The sequence below is a fragment of the Balaenoptera physalus genome (assembly GCF_965194825.1).
Source record: "Balaenoptera physalus genome assembly, chromosome: 2".
In the NCBI taxonomy this organism is placed as follows: Eukaryota; Metazoa; Chordata; class Mammalia; order Artiodactyla; family Balaenopteridae; genus Balaenoptera; species Balaenoptera physalus.
Window position 1 is genome coordinate 166660333 of NC_138883.1, and position 25810 is coordinate 166686142.

Genomic DNA, 25810 nt, shown 5'->3' on the forward strand with positions numbered 1-25810 from the left:
CATGTGTTTTACTGGCTATTTGCATATCTTCTTTGGAGAAATGTATATTCAAAGTTTTTGCCCATTTTTAATCGAGTTAATTGTCTTTTTTTTATTGAGTTGTAAAAGTTCTTTCATAATTCTGGATCCTTTATATGTTTCCTTATCTGATATATGATTTACAAATATTTTCTTCATTCTGTGGGTTGTCTTTGCACTTTCTTGGTGGTGCCCTTTGAAGCACAAAAGTTTTTAGTTATGACAAAGTATAATTTATCTTTTCTTTTCCTCTGTTGCTCTGCTTCTGGCCTCATATCTAAGAAACAATTGCCTAATCCAAGGTCATGCACATTTATGCCTATGTTTTCTTCTAAGAGTTTTATTGTTTTACCCCTCCCCCACCCTTTTTTGGTAACAGCTTTAATGAAATGTAATTCACATACCATACAATTCATCCATTTAAAGCATACAATTCAATAATATTTAGTACATTCACAGAGTTGTGCAACCATTGTCACAATCAATTTTAGAACATCACTCTCTGAAAAAAACTCCTCTATCATATAGCTATCATGCCCTATTTTTCCCAACCCTGCTGCCGTAGGCAACCAGTAATCTACTTTTGATCGCTATACATCTGACTATTCTAAAAATTTCATATAAATGAAATCATACAATATGTGGTCCTTTGTGAGTGGCTCTTTCACTTAGGATATTCTCAAAATTCATCCATGTTGTAGCATATCAAGCATATTCCTTTTGATGGTTGAGTAGTATTCCATCGTATGAATATGCCACTTTTTGTTTATTCATTCATCATTTGATAGACATTTGGATTATTTCTACTTGTTGGTATTATAAATAATGCTTCTGTGAACATTCTCTCAATGTTTAAGTACCTGAGAATATCTTCATTTCTCCTTTGTTTTTGAAGGTCAGTGTTGCTGGATAAAGAATTCTTGGTTGACAGTCTTTTCTTTCAGATATACTTAATGGTGTCCCACAGGTCTTTGTGTTTCTGTTTGTTTTTCTTCTTTCTTTTTTCTGTTCCTCAAACTAGATCAAATGAATTGATTTGTCTTCAAGCCCACAGATTCTTTGTCAGCCTAAATCTTCTGTTGAGCCCCTGAAGTGAATTTTCATTTCAGTTATTATACTCTTCAACTCTAGAATTTTCATTTGGTTCTTGTTTATAATTTCTATTTCTTTATTGATATTCTTTATGTAGTGAGCCATCATTCTCACACTTTCCTTAAGTTTTTTAGACATAATTCCCCTTAGTTCTTTGAGTATGTTTAAAAATAGATGATTTAAAGGCTTTTTCTAGTTAGTCAAGCACCTGAGTTTCCTCAGGGCCAATTTCTACTGACTGCTAATTTTATCCCATGTATGGGCCATACTTTCTTGTTTCTTTGCATGTCTCATAATTTTTTGCTGAAAATGGGAAGTTTTAAATCATATAATGTAACATCTGGAAATCAAATTTCCCTCCACTCCCCAGGGGTTTGTTGTTGTCGCTGTTTGTTTTGCTGCTATTTGTTTTTCAGTGAATTTCCTGAATTAGTTCTGTAAAGTCTGTATTATTTTTCATGTATGGACACTGAAGTCTCTATTTGGTTTTCTTATTGGGCAGTTAACAATTGTATATACATTTCCTTAAGTTCTTGGAACGAATAAGTCTGCCAGCCTTTGCATGCATGTTGGGACATGACTTCAACACTCCAGTAGGCTGTTTACAACTCTGCCTTAGCCTTCACTTCCTGCTTGCACAGAGCCTCATGGTTAACCAGAGGTGAGAGTTTAGAGCCTTCTCAGGTCTTTCCTGGGCATGCACACAGCCCTATACCTGGATGTGGCTTTCTAGATTCCCAGGAATATGTCAGAGCTTTCCAAAGCCTATTATTGACATCTTATGCCCCAGCTTTCCCTTTTAAGTTTGTTGGTGAACTTGTTTGTTGTTGCAACTGTTACTACCACCTCAGGCAGCAGTGATATTTAACAATTGTTATTGGTTGTTTTCTACAAACACCCCTGGGGAAAATGCTGTTCATAATGTGTGAGCTCTGAGTCAGGTCAAATAAAGACAAGCCTGTGTGTGGGATTTTCCAGGGAACTGCCAGACAGGTCACATAAAGACAGGTATTTGGCAATGGGGCTTTGGGGAAGCTCCAACATTCTATCCCTTCCAGTGGCTGCTATTGGTTTTCACCATGACTGCAGGTTTGTTTGCTTTTGTTTGTTTGTTTTTTAATTTATTTATTTATTTATTTATTTATTTTTGGCTGTGTTGGGTCTTCGTTGCTGCGTGTGGGCTTTCTCTAGTTGTGGAGAGCGGCGGTTACTCTTCGTTGCAGTGCATGGGCTTCTCATTGAGGTGGCTTCTCTTGTTGCAGAGCATGGGCTCTAGGCACACAGGCTTCAGTAGTTGTGGCACACGGGCTCAGTAGTTGTGGCTCGCAGGCTCTAGAGCACAGGCTCAGTAGTTGTGGTGCACAGGCCTAGTTGCTCCGTGGCATGTGGGATCCTCCCAGACCAGAGCTCGAACCTGTGTCCCCTGCATTGGCACGCAGATTCCCAGCCACTACGCCACCAGGGAAGCCCAGTTTGTTTGTTTTTAAGGCTACCCTGGAGCTGGGGCGAGAAGGATGAGAACAGGGCAGGTTAAAGTGCCACAAAGCTCACTGTTTTTACCATGATTCAGTGCTTTTCTTGAATAAACACTCCTCAAATTGTTACAAGCATTTGGTTAATTCCCAGAGTTCTGAAAAAGTTGATTTTGGCCATTTTTGCTAGTGTTCTTTTTGCTTTTATAGAGGAGTGAATATTCAGAGGTCCTTACTCTGCCATTCTTGAAAGGTATGTTCCTATTTTTGTTATTTTTGAATATTATTTTGAGATCATTTTGGAGTCACATACAGTTGTAGGGAATAATACAAAGATCCTGTATACCTTTCATCCAGTTTCTCCCAAAGATAACATCTTGCATTACTAGAGTACACTATCCTGTGCAGGAAAATGATACTGCTACAATTCACTGATCTTATTCAGATTTTACCATTTATATGTACTTGTGTGTGTATGTGTGTGTGTGTGTGTGTGTGTATTTAATTCTATACAATTTTGTCACGTGTAGATTTGTGTGACCAACACCACAGTCATGATACCTAACAGTTCCATCACAAGGATGCCTCATGCTATCCTTTCATAGCCACAGTCATGGCATCCCCTGCCCTCACAACTGCCAGTCCTAACACCTGGCAACCACTAATCTATTCTTCATGTCTATAATTTTTGTCATTTAGAAAGTATCATAGGATATATCATACAAAGAAATATTATTCAGTAAGGAAAAGAAAGTATTGACACCACAACATGGATGTACCTTGAAAACATGCCAACCACAAAGGATCACATTCTGGATGATTCCATTTATAGGAACTGTCCAGAATAGACAAATAGAGAGAGACAGAAAGTAGATTAGTGGTTGTCTAGGGCTGGGTGGGATGGGGGAGAATGGTTGGTGATGGCTAAAAGGTACAGGGTTTCTTTTTGGGGGTAATGAAAATGTTCTAAGAATGAACATGGTGGTGGTTGGGCAACTCTGTATATACTGGGAACCGGAGAATTGTACATTTTAAGTAAGTGAATTGTATGGCATGTGAATTATATATCAATAATGCTGTCAGAAAGAGAATGCTATATAAATAGAATCGTATAGTATCAACCCCCACCCTCCCCCTGCACCAAGACTGGTCCTATTTTTTTTTTTTTTGGCTGCACCGGGTCTTAGTTGCAGTACGCAGGCATGTTGTAGCATCTTTAGGTGTGGCATGGGGGATCTTTAGTTATGGCATGAGGACTTCTTAGTTGTGGCATGCATGCGGGATCTAGTTCCCCGACCAGGGATCGAACCCAGGCCCCTCTGCATTGGGAGCATGGAGTCTTACCACACTGGACCACCAGGGAAGTGTCAGTCCTGTTATTTTTAAACAAAAGTTTGGTCCCAAAGAAAATACCTGTTACCAGAAGTAGTAAATATAGATAATACTTACAGTACAGAGAAATTTATATGTAAGATATAGCTGAGCATGACAAGAGGCAACTGGGCATGACCAAATGGGAGAGAATCCGTTCTTGCTCTCCGAGGAGCGTGTGACGTCACCATTCACATACAAACGCAACTGCCGTGGGTCTCTTTTCGAGTCTACTCCAAGGATGGGATTTCACGACTCTCTCCGAGCCAAAAATGACATGGACGAAAACAAGCTGTTTTCAGCTCAGTTCAGATAAGACAGATTTTTATTGGAAGAGAAAGCCAGCAGCGGTGATAGCAACACACTTGCACACTGAGCTTCACAACATCAGCTGCTTCTAGATTCACAGATAAAAACTGTGACTGAGAGCTTTTCTGTTCTTGGCACAGAGATGGAACACTCTCCCTTCATATGTAGCTCTTATCTTGTTTTCTGTCTTATTTCCCTCCCCACTAGATCATTACAAAGCTTTCTGCTGGGAGAGCCATATTTGCAGACCTCACATACCTCTTTTCTGGTGGAAATAAAGTGACTGTTGGTCTATAGAATACCTTCCCTTGATCAATGTTATCATGATTATTCACCCATGGCATCCAGCAGAAGGAAACTTGATTGGGTCTATATCCCAGTGTGTGATATAGTTTCAAAGCTAGAAATTTGGGAACTTAAAAATTTCAAAAACAAGTCCTAAAGGTAAATTCTTTAATAATTTTAAAATAACAGGTATTCTCAGTGTCCTGAAAGGTACAGATTATTTAAGTGGTATTTAACCCTTATTTGAGAAAGAGGAGAGAGAGAGAGAAAGAGAGTGAGAAGAGAGAGAGAGAGAGCAGGAGAGGGAGCCATCAAGGTTATTGCCATTGTTCTGACTCTGGGTTCACTTCCACTGTGTATTGTGCTTTCAATGTAGAACAAAACTGCATGAGTAATTAATCTTTAACTGGCTGAACAAACTCTCTTCCACAGAGGGGTACCCTCTCTGACACTGGAGAAATTAACTACAATAGAAATGTTTCACAAGTCTGGCATTTCATAAACGTTAGGACAGAGATCACTCTCTAAACCAGAGGTTGGCGAACTTCTTCTATAAGGGGACAGAGTGTAAATATTTTAGGCTTTGTGGGCCAAATGGTCTCTGTTGCAACTATTCAACTCTGCCACTGTAGCCTGAAAATAGCCATAGACACTAGGTAAGTGGATGGGCATGACTCTGTTCCAACAAAACTGTATTTATGGACACTGAACTTGAATTTCATATAACTTTCAACAGTCATGAAATATTTTTCTTTTGATTTTTTTTTTTCAAAAAGAGTCTTAGCTTACGAGCTGGACAAAAACAGGTGAAGGGCCAGATTTGGCCTGTGGGGATTAGTTTGTCTGCCCTACTCTAACGGACGGCAGAGTAGAAACATTGAAGTCTGTGTAACAGAGTGGTTGGGAACCCACGTTTGGAGTAGGCAGAGGTGGGTTTGAATTTTGACTCTGCCACTCACTAGTTGTGTGACCTTGGACAAGTTATGCAACCCACTTAAAACCATGCCCTCATCTGTAAAATGAGGATGGTAATAGACATTCCATAGGATTGTTGTGAGAGTAAAATGAAGTAAGATGTGTATGTTTAGCACATGCAAGGTCACAGCGAGTCTAGTTACCACTATAATGAACGTCTAGGGAAGTGCCACAAAGCCTTCACTTCCCCCAAGTCTCTACCCCCAAAGTGGAATTTATAGCAGGTTTTTTTATCAAGACAGCATCTATCAGGCCAAATCATAGAGTCAGTCCTGAGTCTTTATTCTCTCACACCACATATTCAATTCATCAGCAGATCATATCTGCTCTACCCTCAAAATATATCCAGAATCTGACCACTTCTCCATAACTATCATCCTGCTCCACGCCACCATCAACTTTCACCTAGTCTTTCTGCTCCCACCTGGCCCCTCTATCTTCCACAGGGATGCTTTTAAAATATAACTCAGATCACTTCATTCCTCCTGCTCAAAAGCCTCTAATCATTCCATTCAGGAGAAAATCTAGGTTCTTACCATCTAAACCCTTGGATCTCCTACATTCTTCCCCTTGCTTCGTCAGCTCCAACCATAAAGCCTTGCTATTCTTCAAACATGTCAACCTTGCTCCCACTTCTCTCTTAATAGTTGTTGGTATTTCTTTCTGGAATGTTCTTTTCCCAGATAACCAAGTGTTTTAAATTTTACTACTTCTTTCAGATCTGTGCTCAAATATAATCTTGTTAGGAAAGCATTCCCTGACACTCCTTAACTCTCTTATACTGCTTGGTGGTCACACTACCACCTCCTGCCATATTTCGTGTCTATTTGTTGATTGAATGCCTCCCGCCACTAAAATGTAAGCTCATGAAAGCAGAATTTGCATATCCCATTCACAGTTGTATCATCAGTGTCTAGAACAGTGCCTGGCACACAGTAGTTTCAAATTTGTTGAGCAAATTATCTTATTATCTATGAATCTTTTAGAGTTTAAATAAATAAAAGTGTATTTATTAAACTTTCACTGCTTTAAAGATTCTGAAAAATGAGAGCTTTTTCTTCTTTAATAAATTTATTTATTTATTTATTTTTGGCTGTGTTGGGTGTTCATTGCTGTGCACAGGCTTTCTCTAGTTGCGGCGAGTGGGGGCTACTCATTGCAGTGGCTTCTCTTGTTGCAGAGCACAGGCTCTAGGTGCACAGGCTTCACTAGTTGTGGCACGGAGGCTCAGTAGTTGTGGCGCACGGGCTTAGTTGCTCTGCGGCACGTGGGATCTTCCTGGACCAGGGCTTGAACCCGTGTCCCCTGCAGTGGCGGGCAATTCTTAACCACTGCACCACGAAGGAAGTCTCAAAAGGAGAGCTTTTTGAGTATTTTTCTTGTATTGATTTAGAATACATATTTGGCTGCATATAAATACCAGCAGCTTAACGAGAGAGAAATTAATTTCTTTATTACCTAAGAGTCTGGAGGTAGGTGGTTCAGGGCAATGCTCTGTGAACTTGTCCAGATAACCAGGCTGCCTCTACTTCGTTGCTCGTGGTTCCTGAAGGCTGCCCTTGTCTGAATGGTCCAACAGGAGGAAGGAAGGGGCGGGAAGAATACACATAGACGCTATTTAAGGACACTTTCTATAAATTGTACAAAACATTCTCACTCACTTCTCATTATAAAACTAATCCCATTATTGCAGCCAATGCAGGAAGGGGTGACATATGAAGTGGGTGGTCATTTGCTGACTTAAAATTCAGCAGTTCTACTTCTGTAAGGGGAAAAGGGGCAAATAAATATTGGGGGGGGGGGGGAATTAGTCTTTGTCCCAGTTCTGTTTTTCCATTGTAAAGAGCTCTCCCTCTCATCTTCCACAATTGTCTCCCCACTCTCATCCGTTGCTTTTCTTTCTCAGTGTGGATTCAAGAAAGTGATAAATTCCCCTAATAGAGCTTAGCCTAAGGTCATCTCTCACGGACCCTGGAATACCCCAGCAGTCACTAAAGTCTCATGCCTTTTGACTGTCAGAGATTCTGCATGAATAGTCCCAGGACTTGTAGCCACATATATCAAATCTGTGCTTCTCTCCTGGGGCGTCAGGAGGTGGGGAGTAATGTAATCCTAATACTGAATGTTCAGGAGATACACGAATAAGACTAACAGGTTAGTAAGAGGATCATGTATATTCGGAACAAGTGTTCTGGGCTGTAGTTGTTGCTTGTAAAGATATTTGGCATGTTAAACAATTATGTTGCTCACAAAAGGCTGTTTCCAAACAAATGAGGGTTTTATTCTATTTTCATTTTTGTTCTTCTAGATGATTTTGAGAGTTACCTGTCCGGACTTTGGTGGTTACTGTTAACTACTCAGCAGCCATTAGTCTGCAGTAACACATCTAAAGTAGGAGTTGAAGAAATTCTGAATATATTTTGATTTAAGCATGTAGTGAATGCTGTGGAGAGCGACTCAGTCACCCCTCACGCCTCCTCCCACTCCCCAGCTCAGCTAAATCCTCCCTGGGAACTGCCCTCAGCTAAAAAGAGCCACTCGACCTTCCTTCCTGGAACAGACCACAGCTGAGGACCGGACCACGCGGAGCCATCCTGCCCGGCTCCCTTGCCTCCTGAAGGGCCTTCCCAGCTCCAGAGCTGCCTGTAGGACTGCGCCACACTGCAGCTTCTCCCTCAGCCAATCCTATTTCCTCTGCCCTCCCCACAGGGGTTGAGCCCCATAAGACTCGCCAACAGTTAACTACACACAAATCTCCATCTCAGGGTCTCTTTCCCAGGGAAACTGACCTCAGTCAGCTTCTGAAGACCCAGGTTTGAAGAACAGTCCTATTCATATTTTAGTCTGTTTTTGTACGTCAGTCAGAGGACTATTTTATTTACCTGATTACAGGAAGAGATAATTTTTGGTGGATTTTTTTGTTTGTTTCACATCACAATAGAAAAAGTATTTTTGGAAAGTGTGAAAATAAATAAAACTGAGAACTCATAGTTTTAAAATTTGTGGTCAAGGTAATCTAATATTAGAAAATAAAAATAAATGTTCTTTGTGTATTCTTTCTCTTTCTCTTTTAGTAACTTTTAAAAACAAAGCAACAAACATTAAAATAATGATTTGTGAAAAAAAGAGACAGAATTTGAAATAAAGTAGAAGAACTGGTGGCAGTTATCTAAACTTTACCACTATTCAGGTTCAAGTATGGAAAATACTTTCAATTAATATATATACACAAATATAGATATAATTTATATAATATATATAAATTCTAAGATTATACTGTGCTCTACAATTTAACCACAAGTTGAGAAAGTAACTAATGAAATACTGAGTACTTAAGGGCCTCCCACTTTACACAAATATATTTAATTTTACCACCATATCCTGAGGTAAGCATTGTAGTCCCAATTTTATAAACATGAACTTTAAGTTTCAGAAAAATTAAGTCATTCTTCTAGATCACCAAAACAGTATGTGGTAGGGACAGAGTTCACATCAGATCTGCCTGCTTTTAGGGTTAATCAGTTCACATGTTTTTCTTTTTCGGCCACACTGCACGGGTTGCAGGATCTCAGTTCCCCGATCAGGGATCGAACCCGGGCCACGGCAGTGAAAGCCCAGAATCCTAATCACTAGGCCACCAGGAAACTCTGCCTGCTTTTACGTTTGACGTCATGATCTAACTTCATACTGTGTGTGGTTTCTGGTTTCTAAATGAAAGAATGGGCTGGACCAGACCACAGAGTCTGGTTCTAGAATGACAATGGATGAGAATTATGACTTCTCCCAGCTCACAGAAGCTTTCATTTAGGTCTGCCCCAGTAAGAAACAAGGTACAGAAGATATTCTTGAGATCAGCATTCCAACGGGGGGACTCAGCAACCAGTGACTCCCTTGTGCTTCGTGGAGATACACTAGAGGGCTGGTGGGCTACGGGCTGTGAGGGAGACAGCTGCCTCGTGGGAGGAGCACAGACCTGTGTGCTCGCTGCCTTTATACCACCAGCCACGTCAGCACTCCAAGTAAGCAAAAGCAATTACACAACTGTTTATGGCAATAATTCTGATACTGATGAAACCAGCTTGAGGTCCTGCAATTCTCTGTCAGTACTGGGCATTGTAACCTCATCCCACCCAGGATCTCAGTGCGTAGAAGTTTCCTTCTGTCACCTCAGAAACCAGAATTCAATGAATTCCTATGCCAAATGTAGTAGTTGTATAAATAATTTAAATTACATAGAACGATAACGTTTTATGGTGAAATTTCATTACCTAAAGAGAATTTACCCATAATATAACTAAAATACATTAACCAGTCACAATGGCCCAGTTTTTAGGTGATAAGTTCACGGAAGCTGAAAATTTTTTAATTTTAAATGATAACACCATATGAGTCAAGCTGCAGAAAAAAAAATTGTGAATAAGTTTAGATTCCTTGATGTAGAACTTAGTCAAAATGAAGTGCTCTGAGGCAAACAAGGACACACAAAAAAGTGGTGTCTTTGTTTTGTCCTTCATACATAATTGTCTTTTATACATACATAATTTTACCTCCTACCTTTAGAAATAGGAAAGTAAAATATTAGAACAGTTTGGATTGTTTAGCTGGAAGAAGAGAACATATAGATAATATTCTAGTTTTTTTGAAAAAACAGTTTTACTGAGGTATAATTTGTACACAAAGAACTGCACATACTTAATGGGTGCAATTTGAAGAGTTTGGATGTATGCAAACCCCTGTGATCCCATCACCACAATCAAGGTAATAGTCATACCCATCACCTCCTAATTTCCTTGTGTTCTTTTGTTATTGTTTTGTTTTTTTGTTCTTGTTTTGTTTGGGAGTCATTGTTCAAAGTTTCAGTTATGCTAGACGAATAAATTCTAGAGATCTGCCATACAATATAGTGCCTATAATAACAACACAGTATTGTGCACTTCAAAATATTCTGTTCTTAATTCACTATGTCAAGAAGAATAGAATAATATGTATCTTCAAAGCCTATCTTTTTTTGGCCTATTCTTCAAAAGGAATTAGGCTTAAACCACAGTGAGAGAGACTTATGTGATAAATAAAAGGACAAAAATGATTATTTTTATTCAAAAAATAGTTTTCCTAATTGTGAAAGTAATGCATACCATGTAGAAAGTTAGGAAAAACAATGAAGAACATAAAAAGAGAATAAAGGTTGCTCAGATTCTAATCACCAAAAGACAATTACTTTAATGTTTTGGTGTAGTTCTTCCTTCCTTCTTTCTAGTTTTGAGTAGGTAATATATTCATATGGTTCAAGAGTCAAAAGAAAAAAAGCACATACCCAAGTCATCTGGGCATGGAGTTCTCCCACCTAGATGCAACTAATATACATTTCTTATGTATCTTTCCAAATCCTCCCAGAATGAATTTGTGCATATAAAAACAAATGCATGTATTCCCCCCCCTTTTTTCTGTTTTCAGAAATGATAGCGTACTATGTACACTGTTGTACAACTTGTTTTTTTCACTTAACAATACATCTTGTAGATCTTTCATGTCAATCCACAATGAGCTTTCTCATTTTCTTTTTTACTGCTGCTTATACAATTGTATGGATATACAGTACCATGATTTATTTGAGAAGTTCCCTTTTCATGGATATTTATATTTTTTAAAATCTTTAGCAGTTACAAATAATACTGCAGCAAAGTACCCTACTCCTTTGCCATTGTACACCTGTGTAAGTACAGCTTTTGGATAAATTCCTATTGTAAAATTATTAGCTCAAAAAATTTTGATAGATATTGGGCAAACTGCCTTCCAGAAAAAGTTCTGAACTCTTTTTTTGACCCATATTTTCTTTTTTTTTAAATACATTTGTTTATTTTATTTATTTATTTTTGGCTGCACTGGGTCTTTGTTGCTGCACGCAGGCTTTCTCTAGTTGCTGTGAGTGGGGGCTACTCTCCGTTGCGGTGCGCGGGCTTCTCATTGCACTGGCTTCTCTTGTTGCAGAGCACGGGCTCTAGACGCGTGGGCTTCAGTAGTTGTAGCATGCAGGCTCAGTAGTTGTGGCTCATGGGCTCCAGAGCGCAGGCTCAGCAGCTGTGGCGCACAGGCCCAGCTACTCTGCGGGATGTGGGATCTTCCCGGACTAGGGCTCGAACCCACGTCCCCTGCACTGGCAGGCAGGTTCTCAACCACTGTGCCACCAGGGAAGCCCTTGACCCATATCTTCTTCTAGAGTTTGTGACAGTAAATTTTATCTCTCAATTTGACTGGATTGGGGAATATCAGACCACAAGACTTCATAGCCTCCATAATTGTGCCAATTCCTCATAATAAATCTCCTTTTATATCCCATTGGTTCTGTTTCTTTGGAGAACTCTGACTTATACAGAGTTTATTAAAATAAAATTACACATATATATAATTTATTTACTCATTTCCAGAGAAAAATGCCAGGACAACAGAATCGTCCTCTCTCTCCCATTAAAATCTTAATTAATAAGACATAGAAACAGCATACACACGCATTATTAAACTACAGGGGGGCAACAATTTTCTCCATGTTATTTGAGAAGCATTATTCAGAAACAGAAGTCGTGGGAATCCTTAGGCAGATTTTGCAGATGCAAGAGTAAGAGAGGAAAAAAAAGCAAGAGGAAGGTACTGAGACAAAATTCTAATCCATGACTAATACATCTACTTTGGAATTGGGCAGAACTGATGGTGACAGGCATGTGATATTTGCTCATAAGGAAAGACACAGAAAGTCGCTCTAGAAGGGAAGTCCTGCTCCTCACCACGGATATGCGGTGAATCAGTGAAAGCCAGACGTAATCCCAATTACACTGGTCTATTTTTCTCTTGCTGGGAACAAGGTAGGAGAGAAATTGGGGTATAATAAGGGAAAACTATCTCCAAATTTAAAAAGTCTTGACAAATTGAAATGAAAAAAAAAAGAAATCAAATTAAAAACTACTGCACAGGGCTTCCCTGGTGGCACAGTGGTTAAGAATCCGCCTGCCAATGCAGGCGACAGGGGTTTGATCCCTGGTCCGGGAAGATCCCACATGCCACGGAGTAACTAAGCCCGTGCGCCACAACTACTGAGCCTGCCCTCTAGAGCCCACGAGCCACGACTACTGAGCCCACGTGCCTCAACTACTGAAGCCCATGTGCCTAGAGCCCGTGCTCCGCAACAAGAGAAGCCCGCACACCACAACGAAGAGTAGCCCCCGCTTGCCGCAACTGGAGAAAGCCCACATGCTGCAACGAAGACCCAACGCAGCCAAAAATTAAAAAAATTAAATAAATAAATAAATAAATAAAAACAAGTAAAAAAAAAAAAAAAGATAAATGCAGTACTTCTAAAAAAAACACACACAAAAAAAACTACTGCACAGGGAACTATATTCGATATCTTGTAATAACCTATAATGAAAAAGAATCTGAAAAAGAATATATATGTATATGTATAACTGAATCACTTTGCTGTACACCTGAATCAACAGTAAATCAACTATACTTCAATAAAAATTTTTTTAACTAAAAAAATTAAAAACCATCAGAGACATATATGGTACGTGGAAAGTTCCATGTGAAACAGTCCTCTGTTGTATACACAAACAGTGTCTTAGCTTGAACTGGAAGAAACCCTGCATTTTGCCCTCTCCTTTTCGTCAGAAGAAGGTTTGGGATGTGGCTGGTGGATAAAGAGTGGACAGCAGAATACTCTTTTAGAGCTAACAGTTTCTGACAGTATAAAGTCTAGGTAAAACCTAAATTAGAGGCATAATCAGGACAATAGGCTTCCTCGCCACACCAGCGCCCCTGCCCCAACTATGAGAACAGACAGAAGTACGCCTGATTAAGAGGAATAAACTCTGATGCAGTTCTTTAAACACAACCATAGATGCGAATGCAAAGACGAAAGTCTACCAAACCTATCAACTGATACTGTGCCCAGGTCTGGGAACTTCTAATTGAGGCAATAAAAATGCAGAACACAGAATACAAAAATATCGAAGCTCAACCATTAGGCTGGTTAATAAAAATGAGACAAGACAATCAATCTCTTTGTGCACAAGAAACCTAGTAGAGTCATGGTCATTTACCCTTTTCGTCATGCAGGGGAGAGAAGAAAAAAAATGTTAGTAATCTTCTACTGATTTCACAGAACAATCTTACAAGTATTGATACTGTATAGAAATATGGAAATGTCAAACATGACATCAAGAGAGCATCAGATTATTAAGTAAGACAATTTATCATAATTATAGTGCATTTTGGAGATGAAGAACACAGCAATGATTTCCAGAGTCTTTGTCTGTATTATCCTTCCAAGGATAAATTTATAATAACAAAGAACAGAACAAGTTAATATATTTACAAACATTCATGCAAGTCTCAATACCACATCAGATCAGATTCTCTGAACATGTTTTATGACACAAGGATGGTCACTTTTATGCAGCTGCAGTGGAGAAACCACCTCTCCTAAATGTCTCTTAGGGTCCTTTTGTTAATTATGAAGACTTGCATTTTTAAGAGCCAACTCTGGAATTTCATTCATTACCTAAAGCAATGACCAGGCCTGTGGGATTCAATTTTACTTGAAGAAGAGGAGAAAGAGATGAACAGGATTTTACTAAAGAACAGTGAAATAAGCTGAAGCTTATTATAGAAAGAAGATGCAAACTGGTGCTTGATAAGGAAAGAAGAGAATCCAGGAGAATCCACCTGTACTATAATTAGAAAACTAGAAGGCTCAGATAAAAAGCCAAATTGCTTTTAAACTAAGTAGCCTTTAAGACAAACTGCATTATTCAGGATAAACAGGAGTAACTTATAATTATGAAAGGTTCATTTCAACTGGTAGGTTTAGCAACTTTAAGTTTCTATGTACCTAATCATTTAGCCTTAAAAATTGATAGAACTGTTAAGAGAAATAGACAAATCCACATTCATAACATGGTATTTTAACCTAACCACTCAGTAATTGATAGAAAAATGGAAAAACAATTCTTAAAAATATATATAATTTAAACATTATAATTAATAAATTTGACCTAATAAACATATATTGAATACTGCATATAATAAGCACATTCAAAATATTTACAAAAATTGACCATATACTCAATATTAAAGCAACCTAAACAAATGTTTTAGGATTGAAATAATAACACAAGCATTTTTTCCCCTAACATAATACAATGAGTTAGAAACCAACAACAACAAAAGAGACCTCAAGAAAATCTTTGTATGTTTGGAAATTAATTAGATACATATCTAAGTGACTCATGGATCAAAGAAGAAATTATTGTTGAATTAAAAAAAATAGTTTGAACTGAGAAATAATTAAAATAGTACATATCAAAACTTACAAGATTCAGCTAAAGCAATACTTAGAAAAATTATGGTCTAAGATGTTCATACTAGCAAAAAGCTAAGAATTAACAAACTAAGAATAAAATTCAAGAAAACAGAAAAAGAAAAGCAAAATAAACCCAAAGAAAGTAGAAGAAAGAACATCATAGAAATAAGAACAGGAGCCAATAAAATTAAAAGAACAAACACACAATATAGAGGATCTGTAAAGTCAAAGATTGATTTTTCAAAAAACCTAATAAATTTAACAAACATCTGATGAGGCCAATAAAAAAAAAAATGACAGCACAAATAACCAATATCAGAAAAAGAGGACATTACTATAAAAGCTAGAAATACTGAATACAGAATAAAAAGTCATTATGGACAATTTTATGCCAATGAATCTGAAAATGTTGATTAAACGAACAAATTTTATTAAAGTACAATTTACATCAACTGTCTTAAGAAGAAATAGAAAAACTGAGTGGTTTTAAAACCCAAATGATCTTTCAATGCAGTTGAAGGAATTGAATCAAGGAAAATATGGGGACTAGATGGATCCCTATTGAATTCTAACAGTGAAGGAATAAATAATTCTGATATTCTGAAGATTTTCTTCTGATATTATACACAAACTCCTTCAAGAATAGAAAAAGAGAGAACACTACTAATCTCATTTTACAAGGCTAGTGTAAACTTGGTACTGAGAAAGAAAAATTAGAGTCCAATATAGACGCGAAAGTTGTAGTAAAGTATTAGCAAACTGAATCCAGCAATATGCAGAGAGTATAAAACATCATGACTGTGCCAACCTCCAGGATCCCCAGTGGTCCCCACCTCCAGGTAGTTCCCACTGTATCAAGGTCGGTGTATGTGACCAACAGAATACAGTAGGTGTGATGGTGTGTCACTTCTGAGATTTGTTTATTAAAGATGTGAAGGCTTCTAACTATTGATCTTCCTTGCAGATCATTCACTTTGGGTGAAGCCAGAAGCCATGTCATAAGCATCAGAGGGAGAGGCGCACGTGGTGAGGAGCTAAGCCTGCCCAGGGCCATGTGAGTGAGCTTGGAAGTGGTTCCTCCAGCCCAATCAAGCCTCCAAGTGACTGTAACCCCTGCCAAGACCTTGACTGATACCTTGTAAGACACCCTGAGCTAGAATCACTCAGCTAAGCCATTCCTGGCTTCCGGACCCACAGAAACTGTACGAGATGATAAATATTTGTTATTTAAGCTGCTATGTTTTGGGGTAACTTGCTATGGAGCAAAAGATAAGTAATACATACAGTGACCAACATGGGATAATTCCAGAAATGCAAAGCCAGTTTGACATTAGAAAAATCAATTAATGGATTCCACCACACTAAAGGAAAAAATTAAATTTTATTTCAATAGATATAGAAAAAGCAAATCAATTATAAAAAAAAAATCAATGGCATTTCTATACACTAGCAACAAATGGAGCCTCAGAACCAAAAAAAAAAGGTACTTATGAATAAATATTAAAAACAGATGTGCAAGAACTTTGTAGCCTAAATAAATTTAAGAATAGAAAAATGTATTAATATAAATATGTCAATTCTCTCCAAATTAATGAAATGCAATGAAATTCTAATAAAAACTCATAACTTTTTGCAGACTTGATAGGATGGCTGTAAAATTTATATGAAAGAAAAGGGCCCCAAATAGCCAGAAGAAAAGGGGAGCAGAGATTGTGTTCTCCCAGATATCAAGATTCATTTTAAAGCTGTAATAATTATGACATGCCAATGTATGACTGATTATGACAGAGCAGCATTGTAGATCAGTGGGTAAAGGATGGACTGTTTAAAGAATGGTGATGGAACGCTTGGTTTTCTGTTTGTAAAATGTAATATTGAATCTTTACCTCCCATACATACATAAAAATTATTTCAGGGGTGAGGGGGGATTATATTTGTCAGAGTTGTCCAGAGAAACAGAATCAATAGAAGATACAGATGGATGGATAGGTAAATAGACAAACAGATAGATTAAATAGCAGGATAGCTAGCTAGATGGATGGTTAGATAGATAGTTGATAGATGATAGATAGATAGGTAGGTAGATAGATAGATAGGTGAAAGATAGATAGATAGATGATAATAAGGAACGGGCTCACACAATTATGGAGACTGGTGAGCCCCAAATCTTCAGGGTGGGCCAGTTGTGGGGGAGACCCAGGGAAAGCTGATGTTCAGCTTTCAAAGGCCATAAGGCAGGTAGAGTCAGTGCTGCAGATGAAACGTGAAGGCAGTCAGCTGGAGATTTCTCTCTTACTCAGGAAAGGGTCGCTTTTTTTGTTCTACTCAGGCCTTCAACTGATTGGATGAGGCCCACCCACATTAGGGAAGGCAATCTGCTTTACTCAAGTCCACCGATTTAAATATTAATCTCATCAAAAACATCCTCACAGGGCTTCCCTGGTGGCGCAGTGGTTGAGAGTCTGCCTGCCAATGCAGGGGACGCGGGTTCGAGCCCTGGTCTGGGAGGATCCCACATGCCGCGGAGCAGCTGGGCCCGTGAGCCACAACTACTGAGCCTGCGCGTCTGGAGCCTGTGCTCCGCAACAAGAGAGGCCACGATAGTGAGAGGTCCGTGCACCGCGATGAAGAGTGGCCCCCGCTTGCCGGAACTAGAGAAAGCCCTCGCACAGAAACGAAGACCCAACACAGTCAAAAATAATTAATTAATTAATTAATTAATTAATTTAAAAAAACCACAAAACATCCTCACAGAAACATCCAAAATAATGTTTGACCAACTATCTGGGCACCTGTGGCCCAGCCAAGTTAACACATAAAAATTAACCATCACAAGAGTTAAAGATATAAGTGGGAGCAAGAGAGCTTCTACATGTAGAAGAATATGTTTACAACCTTGGGATGAAGAGAGATTTTGAAAATAAGATACCAAAAATACAAACTGTGAAGAAAAAGATTGATAAATGTGACCACACAAAAGTGTAAAAAAATTAAAACCTCTATTTAGCAAACAAGTCCATGTTTTAAAAAAGAATGAAAAGACAGGCCACAGACAAGCCACAAGCCACTCAGGGTCAGTGTCTGCTTCTAGAGAGCCCAACCTGTGATATACTGTTTATGCAGTTTTAAAGCATACAGAACAATATACTGTATTATTTACAGTAAACATTTATAGTCTATAATTCAGAATAGTGGTAGTGTGTGGGAGTAGAAAATACATTTCAGAAGGAGTAGTTTGGGAACTTCAAAAGTTACCTGTGATACTTTATTTCTTAAGCTAGTGGTAGGCATCAGTATGTACTTTAACATTCTTTGTACCTTTGGTATTTAAAACATAAATAAAAGACTAGGAGAAATTAAACTGTCAAGTTTATGAGATCATTCAAAGAAAAAGTGAAAGCCATCATTTTGTATTTTAACATACAAGTATTAGATTTCTAAATAAAACATCAATATCTATAAGTTGAATTTATTGGCTTGAATAAACTGAGTATTAAATAAACCACAAGTAACTGAATATTTCATTCCAGCCACAGCCTCTTTTGGACATTAAAAACTCACTGAAAAGGTTTTCCCCTCTTTACAAATGAAATATGCCTCCATTTTCTCTAAAGCGTGAGAACCCACAGGTCTACTTATTGCAAAGCCGTTAAGATTAGCTGAATTAAGAATTAATTTCCAAAAATGAAAGATTTATTATGTTATAGATTAATCAAGCTTTTAAAATTAGACTTACATATATATTTTATCACTCAACAAATATTAAATGCCCACTCTGTAACAGGCACTATTTTCAGATGACATGGATCCCCGTGAACAAAAAACACTCTTAAATCATTAGCATGATTTGTTTTGAGTACTTTGTTACATCACCGAAGTATCCAATTGCTAATGTCTGACTTGGGCAAAATATTTCTATTTGAAAAGTCAAGCGATTAGATGAAAATCCCCTCGAAGATTACACAGAAAATTAAGGAGTTAATTCCGTTTCTGTTCAATGTGGTAATGGAATTTCTTCTTCCAGACTGTTCACACATGTTTACTTCACTGAAAACACCAAGGATTATACATTTAGAATCAAATGTTTCTGACCATAAAAGTTAACTATCCCAATTTTTAAACACATTTAAACCTGTACGAGGTCCAGGCAAGGAAAAACTCGCAAACAGCAATATTTATTGAAGTAGAAACATAAATTATGAGAAACCACCTGAAAATAGAGCACAATACTCTTAGTTTTCTTAAGTTGTTGCCATCCTGCCTACTATACTTAACATCAGTAACACTTTCCATTTTAATTTTTTGGTAGTATTTTCTTTATTTTTAAAAAAGCTGTAAAACTCAATCAAAGCTAAAATTGAGAAGCACTTTAATATTTCAAAATCATGAGCCAATAAATTTTTTAACTTTGGAGGGTAAAAAGAATGTCATGGGAGTTTGAGGTTGACATACATAGTTTGACAATTTAATATTCATGGATGGCACGAAAAACTAACCATTTTAGTAAAACAACACTTTGAATGATTTACTATTTCCCAATAAACAAATAAATAAAAGCCTAAGTTCAGTTTTATTTTTTCTCTTAATTGTTAAAGTAGTTGGATTTATGGCATAATAGTAATTTTGTATCTATACATTTCAATCCATAAAATACAAATGTACCTATATTTATTTTGGGCTATTTTCATGTTATTCATACAACATAGACTTATTGGGTGCCACTATGTATGAGGTACACTTCTAGGCCTGGAGTGAGCAAAAAGACTTGATTCCTCTCCTCAATGAACTACTAGTCAAGTAGAGGAGAGAGACATTCATCAAATAATCTCCAAACCAATAAAGCAGCATGACTGTGACAAGGGCTAGGAAGAAGAGTTACACAGCACTAATCACACGCCTTAAGAGGGATGTTAAGAGGGATCTAGTCAGGGAAGGAGATCAGAGCAGGCTTCTTGGAGGAAGAGGCCCTTGAGTTGAGACCTGAAAGGTGCTTGGAGTTAATAAGGTAAAGAGGGGAGGGGAGAGGATTCTGGAAAGAGGGTCCTAGATGCATGTGCAGGGCTCTGTGGCTGGAGGCCAATATGAGGCTCTGAAAGACTGAGCAGTAGCTTGTGCAAGATGAGAGCGGGAAGCAGGTAAGGGCCAAATCATAAGGGCCCTGTAGGTTGCGGTAAAGAGTTTGTCTTTCTTTTCGCCTGTATGCATTTGCAAACATGCCTTCTGTCTGTCTGGTGGAGAACAGATGGGAGACGGACCAGGGCGGAAGGGAGCAGGAGACCAATTAGAAGGCCATGCCAATAGTCTGAGTGAGGGAGGATGGGGTCGGGGTAGTGGTCGAAATAAAGATACTTGGCGGTTGGAATTCGCAGAACTCTGTGATGGATTGATAACGAGAAATCTCGATTGGATTTGTAGTCAAAAGTGTTAATAATGAAATATAATTAACTATACAATGAAAGCAAACCATGATATCATATTAAGTCTAATTAATACACATGAATCTTAGTAGTAGAAAGCTCAATAACTACATGAGATGTATTCCAGTAAAAATGACTTTGGCCTCATAGTATAGTTTGAGTTCACAGCTCTTTTTTTTTTTTTTTTTTAATTTTTATTTATTTATGGCTGTGTTGGGTCTTCGTTTCTGTGCGAGGGCTTTCTCCAGTTGTGGCAAGTGGGGGCCACTCTTCATCGCGGTGCGCAGGCCTCTCACTATTGCGGCCTCTCTTGTTGCGGAGCACAGGCTCCAGATGCGCAGTCTCAGTAGTTGTGGCTCACGGGCCCAGTTGCTCTGCGGCTGTGAGATGCTCCCAGACCAGGGCTCGAACCCGTGTCCCTTGCATTAGCAGGCAGATTCTCAACCACTGTGCCACCAGGGAAGCCCCACAGCTCTTTTATTAAAGAAAATTTACCTTTACCACACTGGCTGGCTTAGGTTCCTCTTCTCTAAATGTTTAAGACTAAAATCAATATCCTGACATTTGTTTCTTGTCAGTGACAGATTTTGAAAACATCAAGAACCTTAGGATTGTACTTTTCCTATTTAGCTTTGTGTGAATTTTTACCTTTTAAAATATAAACTCCTGGTTTAAATATAAACTTCTACTATAATCCAAATTTCACTAATTAAACACAACTCCCATCAGATGAAGGCAAAGGTATTCACTTTGACTTAACTTGGTATCAGTATACATAGAACCATAGAAACTTCACAACTGGTCTTGTCTTTTAAACTCAAAAAATTCCAAATGCACTTGCAATAGCACCTGTATCTTTCGTAATGTAACATAATGTAATCTAGTCTTTCTTTCCTGTTTGGGACTGAGTCAATTTGAATGGAAATTACACGTACACTAGGGAGAGCAAGCTGATTTAATGAGAGAGCCAGCAACAGCAATGCCAGGGCTTCACAGATTCTGGTCTCTGTTAATTTTCATTAAGATGGGGTGGCAGGTAAGCTTTTCTCCTTCCAGCATTCCCCTTTTCACTCCCCACCCTCCACCCTGGGAGGGATCTTTTTTAAGTGGAAAAGAGAAGCAGAGCAAAACAACCCTTGGTATTTATGTTATGAAGGTGATCAATATCAGCAAGAGAAGGAAAAAAAGTTGGTCTGGTGGAGGTTTTCTCTTCTCAGAAGGACCTACAATCCCCTCCCTCATGCTGCATGGTCAGCTTTACTGAGAAGAAAATCAAAGCGATCAATTAACGGGGATTGGGGTGGAGGAGAGAGCCTGAGCAAGGGGTAAAAAACACCGAGGGAACAAAGACAGAAAGAAGAGATTACCAAGTACCTCTCTGATGTGGCCTCTAAGTACTGAGAGGGGACTTGATGCAAAAAGCAAACTTGTCAGGGGCTTCCCTGGTGGTGCAGTGGTTAAGAATCCGCCTGCCAATGCAGGGGACATAGGTTCGAGCCCTGGTCCGGGAAGATCCCACATGCCGCGGAGCAACTAAGCCCGTGCACCACAACTACTGAAGCCCGTGCACCGTAGGGCCCATGTGCCACAACTACTGAGCCAGCGTGCTGCAACTACTGAAGACCATGCGCCTACAGCTCGTGCTCCGCAACAAAAGAAGCTACCGCAATGAGAAGCCTGCGCACCGCTACAAAGAGTAGCCCCTGCTCGCCACAACTAGAGAAAGCTCGTGCGCAGCAATGAAGACCCAACACAGCCAAAAATAAATAAATAAAATAAATAAATTTATTTTTTTAAAAAAGCAAACTTGTCTGTTTTGTGACTTAATTTGGCCTCTGTGCATTTGTGATATGATTATGTAAAAATAAGATTTTTCCCTCTGATAAGGAATAGTACCTTCACACCTTTCCAGATGTTATAGGCTTAAGAAAGGGTTTACACTTACTATTAATGCTGTAAATTACCTTTACTTTTCCCCAAAAACCTAGATTTAGAATGGGACACTCTGTTTCATGGTAGCTGGGCTGATCTTTCTATTTTGATACCTTGTTTTATTACCATCTTTACCACCAGAGTTATCCTAAAGATTTATTCCCCTTGGAATGTTGTAACATATGATACCCGTTCCATTCAACGCTTAATAACTCAAAGCCTAGCACCCTGGGTAGTTCCTACTATAAAAATATGAAATAATACAATAGCCATTGGATGAAAGCCAGCTATAGAAGTGAACTAGACAGACCGTGAAACTCTAGGGAGCTGACATACTTATAGGCTCCTTGGGACAAAGCAGCCCTAGCTGGTGGTTATACATAAGTTGCCAAGCTTCATGTCATGTGATCCTGGGGCCTTGACCACAGTTGATTAGAACTTGGAAATTTGCAAAATGCCAGCCGATAAAAGGCCTTTCATACTGGATTCACACTAACCAGCTCCGTCAGGTTCTCCCACTGGGAACTTGTGCTCTAGATGTAGTGTGGAGAGGAAGCAGTGGACAGAAGCTGTGTCATGAGTATGGCGGAGCCACCAGAATGGGCGGCACTGAAGCCCACTTGGTGCCCAGTCTCCAGAACTACTGAACACCAGGAGTTACCACTGGGATAGGATAGGCCTTCATGCCCCCCACCCCACAGCTTTACTGAGGTATAACATTGTGTAAGTTTAAGGTGTACAACGTGATGAGTTGATACGTGTATATATGGGGAAATGAATACCACAGTAAGGTTAGCTAACACATCCTTCCCCTCACATAATTATAATTTTTTGTTGTTAGGATGAGAACATTTAAGATCTACTCTCTTAGCAACTTTCAAGAATACAAGACAGTATTGTCGACTAAGGCCACCATGCGGTACCTTAGACTCCCAGAACTTATTCCTCTTATAACTGGAGGTTTGTACCCTATGACAAATATCTTCCCATTTCCCCAACCCCCCCAGCCCCTGGCAACTACCATTCCACTCTCTATTTCTACGTGTTCAGCCTTTTAGATTTCATGTATAAGTGAGATCGTACAGTATTTGTCTTTCTCTGTCTGACTAATTTCACTTAGCATAATGCCTTCAAGGTTCATCCAATGCTTTAATAAATAGCAGAATTCCTTCTTTTTTATGACTAAATAATATTCCTGTGTGTGTGTGTGTGTGTGTGTGTGTGTGTGTTTTCACATCTTCTTTATCTATTCATCCATTAATGGACACTTAGGTTGTTTCCATGTCTTGGCTACGGTGAACAATGCTTCACTGAATGATGTAAGTGTTGAATATGTCTACAATATAGTTGTTTCATTTCCTTCTGATAAATACCCAGAAATGGGATTGCTGGATCATCTGGTAGTTTTATTTTTAATTTTCTTAGGAACCTCCATACTGTTTCCATCGTGGCTGTACCAATTTACATTCCCAACAGTGAATGAGGGTTCTCCTTTCTCCATGTTCTCGCCAGCACTTTTTATCTTTTCTTTTTGATGATAGCCATTTTAACAGGTGTGAAGTGACACCTCATTTTGGTTTTGATGTGCATTTCCCTGATGATTAGTGATGTTAAGCATCTTTTCACATACTTTTGACCATTTGTATGTCTTCTTTGGAAAAAGCTCTATTCAAGTTAATTAGATTATTTGCTTTTTTTTTTTTGCTACTGAGTTGTATATATTAATCTCTTATCTTTATATATATTAATCTCTTTATATATATATATATTAATCTCTTACCAAATATATGATTTGTAAATATTTTCTCCCATTCTGTAGGTTGCCTTTTCATTTTGTTGATGATTTCTTTTACTGTGCAGACTTTTTTTGGTTGATGTAGTCCTACTCATTGATTTTTGCTTTTGTTGTTTGTGCTTTTGGGGTCATATCCAAAATAATCATGGCCAAGACTGATGTCAAGGAGTTTTTCCCTTGATTTCTCCTAGGAGTTTTATGGCTTCAGGTCTAACATTTAAGTCCTTAATCCATTTTGAGTTAATTTTTGCGAATGGTGTAAAGTAGTGGTCTGGTTTCACTCTTTTGCATGTGTCCAGTTTTCCCAACACTATTTATTGAAGAGACTATCAATTCCGCATTGAGTATTCTTAGCTCCCTTGTCAAATATTAGTTGACCTTATATGCATAGGTTTATTTGGGGGCTCTCAGTTCTGTTCAATTGGTCTATGTGTCTGCTTTTATGGCAGTACCATGTTGTTTTGGTTACTACAGCTTCGTCTAATTCTTCAGTGAGACTAGACTGTGCTGACATGGTTTCTAGGTCTTTCTGAGTTCCCCCATCATCTGAGATAAACTCTGTTGCTCTCTCTTGCTTCCAACCTGAAAGGGCCTTATTAATATAAGTGTACAGAAGAGCATGAATACTTGGCCTATAGACTCACAGAGTCTTAGAATGATAGGATTAAAAAGAAATCTGAGAGGTCAAACTTCACCTCAAAAGAAAGCGTAAGATCCCATCATTATGTTGTACACTTGAACTAATATAATGTTATACGTCAATTATATCTAAAAAACAAAAAAAGAGAGAAAGAAAGTGGAAGTGGAAACCCAACATATAAACAAAGTTAAAGCAGAACTGCTGTGGGTGAAGAAGGAGTGGGCAGATAGGAACCCAGCTGGTCAATATTCCCTTTCTCCTATCCTGAGGGCACTTATTGGAAAACATCTTGAAAACTACAACTGTAGTCCAACCCTGGTATTTTATTTTATTTTATTATTTTTTATTGAACTATAGTTGATTTACAATGTTGTGTTACTTCCAGGTGTACAGCAAAGTGATTCAGTTATATATTCAGATTCTTTTACATTATAGGTTATTACAAGATAATGAATACAGTTCCCTGTGCTATATAGTAAATCCTTTTTGTTTACCTATTTTATATATAGTAGTGTGTATATGTTAATCCCAAACTCCTGATTTATCCCTCCCCCCCTTTCCCCTTTGGTAACCCTAAGTTTGCTTTCTATGCCTGTGAGTCTATTTCTGTTGTGCAAATAAGTTAATTTGTATTATTTTTTAGATTCAACATGTAAGTGATATCATATAATATTTGTGTCTCCTTGTCTGACTTACTTCACTTAGCATGATAATCTCTAGGTCCATCCACGTTGCTGTAAATGGCAGCATTTCATTCCTTTTTATGGCTGAGTGGTGTTCCATTGTGTATACATACCACATCTTCTTTATCCATTCATCTGTTGATGGACAGTTAGGTTGCTTCCATGTCTTGGCTATTGTAAATAGTTCTGCTATGAACACTGGGGTGCATGTATCTTTTTGAATTAGAGTTTTTGCCCTTTCCAGATATATGCCCAGGAGTGGGATTGCTGGATCATACGGTAGCTCTGTTTTTAGTTTTTTAAGGAAACTCATACTTTTTTCATAGTGGCTGCACCAATTTACATTTCCACCAACAGTGTAGGAGCAACCCTGGTATTTTATAAATGAGGCACCCATAATGTTAAATAACTTGTCCATGTTCCTTAAAATAAATAAAGTATAATAAATAAATAAACAAACAAATAA

At 38.3% G+C, this 25810-nt stretch overlaps 1 protein-coding gene and 1 long non-coding RNA gene across 2 annotated transcripts in view; one reads left to right on the forward strand and one right to left on the reverse strand.

The window, feature by feature from the left end:
- LOC309655061 overlaps positions 1-17597 on the forward strand; it is a 29444-nt gene extending 11847 nt beyond the window's left edge. The window contains exon 2 of the long non-coding RNA XR_014260593.1: positions 17310-17597. This is a non-coding gene — a long non-coding RNA (uncharacterized lncRNA). The remainder of the gene's footprint in view (positions 1-17309) is intronic.
- The window catches only part of LOC309654731 (uncharacterized protein), a gene marked incomplete at its 5' end in the record, with an annotated part of 155272 nt that overhangs the window by 16436 nt on the left and 113026 nt on the right, over positions 1-25810 (reverse strand). The window lies entirely within an intron of this gene.